Source organism: Biomphalaria glabrata, chromosome 3, assembly GCF_947242115.1.
Source record: "Biomphalaria glabrata chromosome 3, xgBioGlab47.1, whole genome shotgun sequence".
In the NCBI taxonomy this organism is placed as follows: domain Eukaryota; kingdom Metazoa; phylum Mollusca; class Gastropoda; family Planorbidae; genus Biomphalaria; species Biomphalaria glabrata.
In genome coordinates, this window is record NC_074713.1 from 31,809,302 (window position 1) to 31,821,926 (window position 12,625).

Genomic DNA, 12,625 nt, shown 5'->3' on the forward strand with positions numbered 1-12,625 from the left:
AGCTGGCTGGACTACGCAAATAATGGACCAGCCTCTCTCTCTTGATATCTTGTTAAGAACATTGGTGACCGGGAAAAGTGGAGGATTTGGTTACGCGGGACAGATGATAATGATTTCATGTACATAAAAAAAAAATCCAGCTTTTGTGTAAAATACCCAAATTTGAAAGTACTGAAAACAGCTATTTTAATGGGGTGGCCTTAAAAAAATAACTTTTGTGACGATCCCTTATTCAGGAAAATTTTATAAATCACAAAACATTGTGAAAAAATGGATGAAGTTTTTAGAGATCTAATAAAATAAAGCGTAGGAAAGTTTTACTCTCATTGAAGGTCAGTCCAAGTGACTGGAGGAGTAAATTTCTTCTTTTGCATCCTCTTGAATTTCTCCATATTGCACCATGCGCGAAAAAAGATGCGCGACGGCAGAAAATGATTAATCCTCACTCCTTTTTATAATTTCTGCTAATGATTGCATTTGGCATTAACCCTGGAAGACCCAGTGGGTCACGGGTGACCCATAACCCAAAAATACGTTTAAGTAAATGTCTACTTCATTTTTTATGTAATTTTTACCATGAATACCCAGTGGCCCATCTATGGAACACAAGGGAAGCAATTATTATGTTACAGTTTTCTTATTACTGAATGATATCCCCTTTTGCATATGGCTACCTCCATGCGAAGTTGGAATCTCAGTATACGACCGAATTAAATTATTTTTTTACTGCTTTATACAAGGTAAGACACAATCTTGTTGTTATTATTATATATCTAGATAATGTATTTAATGATTTTATATATTATTTGATATGAATTAGTAACCAGTTTAGTATTAATTACACTTTTAAATTCATTGGGTCATGGGTGACCCACTGGGGCTTAGAGGGAAAAAAATCTAGATCTAGACCTAATGAATACTAAGACGTCCTCTAGTCTAGACGTAGATCAACAGTATCATTGTCAATAATTACCGGTAATAAAATATTTTATTTTAGTATTATAATTTACAGTATTAATTATTTGAACAAGATCTCTGAATTAATTTTATAAATTAATACATTTTATGATAAAGTAAGTGATATTCTATAATCTATAATCTCTATATAAACTATAATATTTTTTTTTACTATGATATTACTATTAGATCTACATCTAATCTGGATCATTTTTTTTTCTCAACAGAATAATGTCAGCTTCATTCCCTAAGAAATTCACTGCTCAAGAAGTGCTAGATATTTTAGAAGTAATTGACTACAATGATTCAACTGATGATGAGGACTATGAGCAAGAACCTGATAAGGAAACAGAACGCAAGACCTCAATTCTTCCGAATCATCTTCTGATTTAGAAGAGACAGAACCCTTGCCATTTACTTATAGTGCCTCTTTAAAATTAAAATAAGGTGGCAGGATGGCTGCCTGGTCTTGCGGTTTGCGCGCTGGACTGTCGTTCGGATTTATTGACTGTCGAGGGTTCAAACCCTGACCACTCCCATCCCCTGTCGTCCTGCGGGAGGTTTGGACTAGGAAGTAAACTATCTTCAACTCTGAAGGAACATACGAATTATGTAAAACATTTTTACAATAACCAATGTGGCAGTGCTAAGAAGAGCAGGGCGCCAGGACATCTACTTTGTTATCAGGAGCTAACGCCTTGGCAGGCTTGGCCACGTTCATAGAATGCCAGTAGGTTGACTTCTAAAAGACATTCTGTATGGCGATCTAACAGAAGGCAAGAGAGCCACTGGTCGTCCACTCTTGCAGTATACCAATGTGTGCAAACGCAGCATAAAGCTCATCAAAATCGACACTAGCAGCGGCGTATCAGTTATTGGCCTCTTTAGTCATACAAGAAGTTGCCAAGGGAAAAGATTGTCTCTTGAGACATAAAATGCCACAGACACCTATGAGTATAGTGTTTAAAGAAGTGGAGGAAATATCGACACCAATAAAATAAAAAAATATTATTTTCTAACATTTTTAAAATATTTTTTTTTACTTTTATGAAAGTATATTAATTATTACCAACAAAGCCCAGTGGGTCACCTGTGGAACAAATCGAAAAAGTAGGTCACGGTCACATGACCTCAAAAATTATTATTGATATTGAATTACGAGCATGTTATACATATGTATACCAAAGGAAATAATTTTAGAACCGCTGTAAGATAATGTGGGTCTCTGAGGGTTAAAGAATAGGGTTGGGGCGACTCAATATAAGAATTTAATTTTATAGCATGTATAAATTATATTAGTGACAGATTTTTAGCGGCCCCCGTAAGGGGAAAAAGCCGCTATTAGGTTTGTGCAAAATGTCCGTCTGTCCGTCTGTCACACTCAGATCTCGAAAACTAGAAGAGATATGAAAAATATTATTTCATCATTAAATGCGGCTTCAAAAGTTTAGGTGCAACGGCTACTTTTGGTTTTCTAAAAGCAAACCATTTAATTTATAAAATTAATTATGCAAGCGATTTTTTCATAAAAATACACCAATTCTAAAACAATTACGTAAATGTAAGGGAGGCAATGTTACAATATGCTAACAAAGATAGACATTCTTAGTGTATTTTCAGTATCACTAAGTCAAATATATTTTTAAAATGTACAGGAAATTTTCACAACAAATATAAATAATAGTTAAAGATGTTTTTTCTGGTCAACTAGCTGCTAAAATTAAAAAGAAAACATTTCTGTTTGTTTATAAAGGCTAATAATGCACTTTGTATGTAAATATCACGCACATTTTTTTTAATGGACTTTTTATGCAGCGATTTTCGTGCAGTAGCGTAACGTCGCAACATGATCAGGTGCTAAACCAATTCCTTAAACTTTAAAAAAAAAAAAATCTGATTTTATTTATTTTTTGTTTAGTGCCCCCATCCGAATAAAAGAAGATTATTTTTGTGCGTTTTGTCTGTTGGTCGGTCTGTCGTCACGATTAGATTAAAAAAACTAGAACTCTAAAAGCAATTGAAAATCTGATTTACCCTTTAATTTTCCTCCCGTAACATCTCAATAGTTTTAATTATCTAAAAATTGATTGTTCCGGATTTTTTTGTGCAAAACTAATCAACCCCCAACAAATGTTTGTTTGCTCGCACTCTATATGATTTTAGTTTATATTACATTCAATTTCCATGCTTAAACGTTGCAAAAACACATTATCAATAATATGTTGTTCCGTTTTTTATGTAAATAGCATATTAATGCTAAATCAAAATTTCTATACTGACTTATATTTCATTAAGTGTAAAAATGTTCCGGATATTGTTTTATGTTTTATGTTTGAATTATGCCTAATGATTGTTTGAAATCGCACAATTTACTAATATTACACTTATATTATTTGACAATGCGTCACTATAATTTGGTTATCAATATCAAATTGTTCCGTATTTTCATCTTTAAACAAATTTTAAAAATATCGACAATAGGTTGTTCAGGGCTTTAAAAAAAAGTAATTTACTAGAATTGATTACTGAACATTACTTTTTAGACATTTAATTTTCTTGCTGAAACATAACATAGAAGTTTTGTAATCGATAAAGAATGTTCCGGATTTTGTTTCTTACAAATCGTCGCCAGAAAGTTCCGAATTTTTTTTTTAAATCTACTAACGCCAAATAATTGTTTGAACTCCCTCTTCTAATTAATAAACAAATAATCTTCTCATTTACGAAATAATGTTTTTACGGATTTTTATGAAAAATATTTTAATTCACTACTCTCTTACAGTACATTTAACTTTCTACCTAAAACATTAAAAAATCTAATTATCGTTAATATTATGTTCCGATTTTTAAGGAAAACAGAATCCAAACACCAAAGTAAGGTATGAAAATCTCTCCACTTGGCTGTAGTACATCTAATTTTTATACGAGACCATCCAAAAAATGTAATTAACGGTATTACATTTATCTGAAATTCTCTTTTTCTTTTACTATTTATACAAACATCCGGAACAATCTATTATATAAACTTTTCAATTGTGTTCATACCTAAAAAATTATTGCGATGTTTTGAAACGTAAAATAAAGGTTAATCAATTTTTAATAACTTTTAGTTGTTTTTTTATATCAAGATGACGGACAGACCGACTGACAGACAAAACGCAAAAACAAAGGGGCTTTGATCCTCTTTAAATAAATTCTATTAGAACTCAGTGCACCAATGTCTATGGACCCTCGTTAAATATCTCGTGTAAATAAAGACATTTTTTATGGTACCGGTACTAGCCTATTGTGTGGTAATGGAATTTTTTTTCTTTGACGTCATATGAATGACTCTTTAAATGTAATGCTAAAAGAACGCACTCAGTGCACCAAAGTCTATTAACCCTCGAAAATTGCTCGTATTGATGAAAACATATTTTAGTCTAACTAAGCCGTGTGACGTAGTGTTTTTTTTTCCTTTGACGTCATATGGAATTAATTCTTTAAATGAAATGCTAAAAGAACGCACTCGGTGCACCAATGTCTATGAACACTCGATAAATGGCTCGTAATGATGAAGACGATTTTTAGTTTAGCTAGGCCGTGTGACGTAGTGATTTTTTTTTCCTTTGACGTCATATGGAATGAATTCTTTAAATGAAATGCTAAAAGAACGCACTCGGTGCACCAATGTCTATGAACACTCGATAAATGGCTCGTAATGATGAAGACGATTTTTAGTCTAGCTAGGCCGTGTGACGTAGTGATTTTTTTTTCCTTTGACGTCATATGGAATGAATTCTTTAAATGAAATGCTTAAAGAACGCACTCGGTGCACCAAAGTCTATGAACACTCGATAAATGGCTCTTATAGATGAAGGCGATTTTTAGTCTAGCTAGGCCGTGTGACGTAGTGTTTTTTTTCCCTCTGACGTTATATGGAATTAATTCTTCAAATGAAATGAAAAAAGAACTCGGTATAGTAATGTTTATTAAGCCTCGTTATGTGACTCGCGTTTAAAAAAGGAATGATATCTTGATTTAGATCTAATCTAGATTTTTTAAACTAGATCTAGATTTTTATTACAGTATATCTAGATCTGGATTTATATTCTAATTAAAATTATTTTAGAATCTAGATCTAGAATTTCTAGATCTAGTTTATACTAAAATAGACTAGATTAAGATGTTGAATTTCAATTTCTAAACTTAAAGTGCTAAAAAAAAGTGTAGATTTTTATTTTCAAACGTTTTGATCAATATTGTAATGTTTTAATATACTAAAACTAATCTACTATTTTTTTATTTAATTTAAATTTAAATATACGGCAAATGAATCTTTGAAACATTATTACTTTTGACCATCAAAATTAAATCACCTCTTAAATATTATTTGCGAATATGCAGATCCGACAGGGATCCGACTTCGACGGGGGCCGCCTCTGAGTTTGTGTTACACAAACTCTCTTTGTAATCTTGTATGACTTGTGACTACCACCACTTCTAACCCTGTATGACTTGTGAATACCAACACTTCTAACCCTGTATGAATTGTGACTACCACCACTTTTAACCCTAATGACTTGTGATTACCACTTCTTACCCTGTATGACTTGTGACTACCACCACTTCTAACCCTAAATGACTTGTGATTACCACTTGTAACCCGTACGACTTGTGACTACCTTCACTTCTAACCCTAAATATATTGTGATTACCACTTCTTACCCTGCATGACTTTTGATTACCACCACTTCTAACCTTGCATGACTTGTGACTACCATCACTTCTAACCCTGCATGACTTGTGACTACCACCACTTCTAACCCTGTATGACTTTTGACTACCACCACTTCTACCCCAGTATGTCTTGTGACTACCACCACTTCTAACCCTAAATAACTTGTGATTACCACTTCTAACCCTGCATGACTTGTGACTACCACCACTTCTACCCCAGTATGTCTTGTGACTACCACCACTTGTACCCCAGTATGTCTTGTGACTACCACCACTTCTAACCCTAAATAACTTGTGATTACCACTTCTAACCCTGCATGACTTGTGACTACCACCACTTCTAACCCTGCATGACTTGTGACTACCACCACTTCTACCCCAGTATGTCTTGTGACTACCACCACTTCTACCCCAGTATGTCTTGTGACTACCACCACTTCTACCCCAGTATGTCTTGTGACTACCACCACTTCTACCAAAGTATGTCTTGTGACTACCACCACTTCTACCCCAGTATGTCTTGTGACTACCACCACTTCTAACCCTGCATGACTTGTGACTACCACCACTTCTACCCCAGTATGTCTTGTGACTACCACCACTTCTAACCCTGCATGACTTGTGACTACCACCACTTCTACCCCAGTATGTCTTGTGACTACCACCACTTCTACCCCAGTATGTCTTGTGACTACCACCACTTCTAACCCTGCATGACTTGTGACTACCACCACTTCTACCCCAGTATGTCTTGTGACTACCACCACTTTTACCCCAGTATGTCTTGTGACTACCACCACTTCTACCCCAGTATGTCTTGTGACTACCACCACTTCTACCCCAGTATGTCTTGTGACTACCACCACTTCTACCCCAGTATGTCTTGTGACTACCACCACTTCTACCCCAGTATGTCTTGTGACTACCACCACTTCTAACCCTGCATGACTTGTGACTACCACCACTTCTACCCCAGTATGTCTTGTGACTACCACCACTTCTACCCCAGTATGTCTTGTGACTACCACCACTTCTACCCCAGTATGTCTTGTGACTACCACCACTTCTACCCCAGTATGTCTTGTGACTACCACCACTTCTACCCCAGTATGTCTTGTGACTACCACCACTTCTACCCCAGTATGTCTTGTGACTACCACCACTTCTACCCCAGTATGTCTTGTGACTACCACCACTTCTAACCCTGCATGACTTGTGACTACCACCACTTCTACCCCAGTATGTCTTGTGACTACCACCACTTCTACCCCAGTATGTCTTGTGACTACCACCACTTCTACCCCAGTATGTCTTGTGACTACCACCACTTCTACCCCAGTATGTCTTGTGACTACCACCACTTCTACCCCAGTATGTCTTGTGACTACCACCACTTCTACCCCCGTCAACCATTTCTAGCGACATGCCCATGTTTATAGCAGTTAAAACTTATTATGTTTTGCCTAGCCTTGTTTCGCCTTCTTAGCCAACTTATCACCTGTGGGTCAGTAACGGATTGGACGCCTGCTACGTTCCCTAGTAGAACAGTGTTACATGCACATCGTAGTGTAAATGTGGAATGGTGCGAATGCGTGTTGAAAGGAGAAGGGAGGGAGGAACCAAAATGGAGGAATAAAAGGAATGTAGTGTTTTGAGTGTTAACTAAGATTAAAGTATTTATAAACTATGATTTAGTTGTTTTGGTGTTAGTGATTCGCTAAAGAGTCTCATTATATAATAAGACGTAGCAACTGGCCCCAATCATTAATAGGCCTGATGATACTAAGAAGTAAATAGGCATTGGGTGTAAATCTATGGTATTATGAGTGTAGTGAGTTAGTTATAGCTAGGGTCATGTTGTTGGGGGTAGAATATGCATAGAGCAAGATACACTTGGTTTTTTAACTATTTGATTGCGGCTGGAATGAGGGAGTTTTGTACAGGCATAAAATTATGAGTGGGGAGTGGTATTAATGAAATGTGATACATTTCTATTTAGCAAATCATTGATAGAAATATGATTACGTATAGATTGGGCTTTTTTTGCTGCACATACAAATTATATATTTTATAAAATCATTTCTCTATAGACGAAGTTACGAAGGTTGTAAACTTGGTGGTGACACAGATGGTTGTAGGCTGAGTGTGTTTTCAGCCTACGCAAATCGCCCCAGTCCAGCGCTAGACGAGAGGTCAACCGTGACCAGTGACAGTACACGCCAGTTCGACAAAGACCTGTGCTGTAAATATCACGCACGTAAGTCACGGCGAATGAAATCAAGAGAGTGGTCAGGCGACGTTCCATCCGTTTCTAGAAAGCCAGTTGAGACCCTATAAAAGAGCCAGTGTGTTAAAACTCAAGACTTCACTTCACGTTACCTCGCAATGTGACCAGTACGAGGCGAGATCCAGAACGGTGTGTGAAGTCAGTGCGGAGCAGAGACTAGGTTTTTTTACTTTGGAGCCCTGAGTTGTGAGGTTCTTTAAGTTTGTTGTGTCGTGCGGTGCAGTTTGAAGAGAGCCTGGATAGTAGGAGAGACGTAACACTGGTGTCAGAAGTGGGATCGGATCTACTATGGCTCGTCTGAAACTGATGAACGAACTTGAATTGAAAGAACTGAGGCGAGAACTCCGTGATCGAGGGCTGAAGGCAATCGGAAAGAAGGAAACCTTACAAGCACGCCTTAGAGAAGAACTAACTGAAGGTGAAGATCAGGACACCTACCTGTTCGAGTTAGAACCCGATGTAGTGAAACTGTTGATCACCTTTAAAGAACAGATGTTGGCTGACTTTCAAAAGGTGTTGAAGGGTGACTTACAAAAAGAGACCTGTGCCAGAGTAGAACAGATGTACACCTCAGTGAAAGAATTGACGAGCCCTGAGCTGAAAACGTTGAACGAGGGGGTAGAAACTCCGTGCTACGAAATACGCAGATACAATGGCCATGCTAGTGAAGATGGTGCTTCCTGTGACTCTAATAGCAAGCCGTGCAAAATAAGGTCCCATGAGAAGAAATGTGGTGATTGCTGCGATTTCCTCAACGAGTACAAACCTGATGAAGCTGTTAAAGAACATTTGCATGATGAAAGCTACCGGCGAGGTTTGGAACCTGCAGATGTATTTCAAGAGGTCACGACCAGTGAAATAAGCCCTAGTGATGATCAGGAACATCCACCGAAACTTGATGACGCAGTAGAGAGACCCATGCAAGTAGAAAGTCGTCGACAAGGTCTGCACCCAGCAGACGTTTGTCCAGCTGCCTAGACCAGAGAAGGAAGTCAACTGAAACCTGATGCAGAAGATGAAGGCAATTTGCACGTGGAGAGTTACCAGCCTGCTCCACAAACATGGCCTCCATACAAGTCTGAAGATGATGACTTGTCCCATAATTTCACCTCCAGTGAACCTGAAACCCATCCCAAAAGTCCTCTTCGAGAAAGCTATTTGAAACCACCTGTTAGGCCAATGATCTTGGTGACACCGGCCCTGGCATCCTATCCCAAATTACAACTCTTTATTAGTATAATTAAATCTATATATTAAATTCTGTATTAAAGCATTGGTAAAATAGTAGATCTAGAGCTACTCATTATAAATGACATTAGTAGATTTATGTTAATAAATTAAGTGGAATAGATCTATTGTTCTAGAATTTTAGAATCTACATATTTTTTTTGGCATCTCGTACAGCACAGCAGACAAATCTACAAAAGCCGTCAAGTCGCAATAGGTTCTGCGTATATGTATACAGTTCACGCCATTGACGGTTTTGCGTATAATGTAGGCGTAGTCCAGGGGCGTAACTAGGGATTTGGGGGCCCGGAGGGATTGACCTCTTTGGGGGCCCCTTGCACTTTGACATTCGACATATGACATGAGATAATGTACGCAAATATATATACGCTCAAAATCAAATTGGTTCAGTATATCAGTAAACTTAACAAAAAAATAATCATGAAGACTCTTTTAATGAATATTGCCGTTGTTTATTAGTTAAATAATGCACAAGTGACAAATCTAAATTGATATCGCTTCACGTCGTGCATTCTGTGCAGCAAAGACATCTATAACAACATCTACATCGATACTTTCTAGTATTTGTGACTTCACTGACAATAAAGCCATGATAAGCCTTTCTTGCGTCATTGTGCTCCTGAGATAGTTTTTGATGAACTTGAGCTTTGAGAATGATCTCTCACATAACGTAATGGAAGTGGCCTGAGTTAGCGGTATTTGGAGGAGGTTGCAAAGTTTGAGCACACGTAATTACCATATGAAGCCTTTTTACGTAAATATGTCTATTGGTGATTGTATTACTGGTTTGTTGATGAAAAGTACTCGTGCATCAATGACATCATTGAAAAAGCGATTTTCCATTTATTTCATCATACAAACGGGAAAAGTAACATGGTTTGTCATAAGTGTGTCTTCATCTAACAGGTGTCTTGGTTCAAGAAGAAATTCAAAGGTATCCATTTTCTTTCCAGCTTTTGGCATCTACCCTTCATCTCCATATGAAATCTGTCCAGCACTTCTGTCGCAACACTTTTGAATTGCAGTTCTATTGACAGTCCTACATTAGAACTCAACTTCCCATCAAGTCTTTTCTTTCTTCTGGTTGTCTTGATTACAGGGAATCCATAGTATTCACTACCTTCTTTTGCTTATTCGATGGATTGGGTTTTTGTCAGTTTCTCATCATTTTGCAGTAAGCATGAAAGGGTACTAATTTCTTTAGCAGCTTCCCGTATATGCAGTCCAGACTTTTGTAGTTTCTTCTGAACTATATTAATTGGGCGCAGTAGCTTTGACCAGAATTCAAGATAGGCAAAAAATTCTTAATTCTCCACTGCATGAAGAAGATTCTGTGCTAATATTATATGGTATTACGTCATTGTTGGTTGTTTATGTTTTCTGCGCAAGCAAAAGGATTCAGAGCATACAAAAGTGGGAAAGATCCATATCTCGTTATGCTCGAGTATAGAAATACTCCGATAAGTGGACTGCCGTATTCACCATCACAACTGCTGACGAGTAGAAGACTCAGGGAATCATTCCAACTGATCCCAAACTATTGAAACCATCGGTAGCTGAAAATGTAGAGACATTACTCAACGAACGATAGATGAAAAGCAAAGTGAAATACGATGCAAAAGCTAGACTACCTAAAGATTATTCTGTCAGAGAGTTCGTCTAGGTCAAACATAGCAGAAAACAGTTGTCATAAAAAAACATTCAGCACCCAGATCTTACATCATAAAGACAAACGATAGAAAACATACAGAAGAAATCAACGCTTTTTGAATAAGAGTTTCGATGAAGACATCTCTGGGTACTATGATACCAATGAAGACAATGAAATGCAAACGGTTGGAACAAACGAAACAAACAGTTATAGACCAACGTCTAGAGAACTTGTGGTGCCAGTCAAGACAACCAGAAGTGGACGAATTGTTAAAGTTCCTAGTAGACAGGGCCGGCCTTAGGCCTCTGCAGCCTATGCGGTCGCAGTGGGCCCCGCGCTTTCATAGGCCCCGCGCTAATTCTAAGTATTAAATTAAACCATTATAACGTAAATAAATTAACAGGGTTTTCGCGACCTCCTGATTTTCCAGGGCCTCTAGGAAATCTCATGAAAAGGCAAAATAAGCGATAAAGTCCTGAACTTTTTTTGAATTTATTCAGATCTCCTGAAGAATAGACCAAATTGACATTTTGGGGTGCCAATAAATAGAAAAGTGGCATTGCGAGCTTTCATTTGATAAAATTTATTGCAATGACGAAAGTAGGGCTATTTTCTAATAAAAAAAAATAATTTTGACATTATGCTTATCCTTACCCAGACTAGGCCCCGCGCGATCCGTTTCGCATAGGGCCCCGCAAATGCTAGGGCCGGCCCTGCTAGTAGATATCACTCTTAAGAACTTTAAAAGGAAGGGTGTGATAATATCACTCTTAAGAACTTTAAAAGGAAGGGTGTGATAATAACTTCAAAAGGAAGGATGTGCTAATATTATATGATATTACGTCATTGTTTGTTGTTTATGTTTTGTGCGAAAGCAAAAGGATTAGATGGAAATAAAAAGGGAGTTTCTATTGAATGGAGGAAAGATTAATAGGGGGGTAGTAACTCGAGTGTGAAGTTTAATTCTGAAATTATAGACGCCAAAACCGAATAATAGACAATTTAGCATTATTAAGAATAACTTTTAGATCTGTTATACTCGATTCTGTAAATTTTGCTTCAAGGTTAATTAGTGTAGCCATATAATACTCGCTATTTAGATCTATTATTAGTAAAGGTAACAAGATACCTGGAATTCGCTGTATATCATGCAGTTTTATTCGTGGCAACAAAGTTTAAAATGTAAAATTAACTTTAAAAAAAACTTTGATCTCTGTGGGAATAAATATTTTTAAAATGTCAACAAAGTCAACGTACTGATAGACCTAGATCTAGGTTTAGTCTTTGTGATTAAATTTAATCCATAAATGTTGAAAAAAAAAGACACCTGTTGACACTATTTGTCAATCAAATATATTAATTTATGTATTTACAAATACATTTCGGACACCCATTTGGGCCCCCCCCTAGGTTGGGGCCCGGGGGGATTTTAAAATTCTCCCCCCACATCCCCCTCTTAGTTTCGCCACTGGCGTAGTCATATCACCACATGGGCACATTTGATTCGTAAAACATTAAAGTACATAGTAAACATTGCACGCATCATTAACTTTCGGAATCACTGACATTTAAGTAGATTCTATATCTAGATCTACATTTCAGATCGAATATAGATTCTATCTTGAGACTAGATTGTCACTAGTCTAGATCTAGCTCTACCTGACTAACGTCTATTAATTAGGATATGCCTACATCTACTATATAGATTATTTTATATAGAGTCTGTATCTAGATCTAGAGTAATTCTATAGCTAGTCTAGATC

General features: G+C 37.0%; 1 long non-coding RNA gene across 1 annotated transcript; it reads left to right on the plus strand.

Moving 5' to 3' along the window:
- Positions 1–504: 504 nt before the first annotated feature.
- On the plus strand, positions 505–1,414 carry LOC129925239 (uncharacterized). Its single transcript, XR_008777056.1, has 2 exons — positions 505–740; positions 1,185–1,414. It is a non-coding gene; the product is annotated as an uncharacterized LOC129925239 (long non-coding RNA).
- Positions 1,415–12,625: the final 11,211 nt, after the last annotated feature.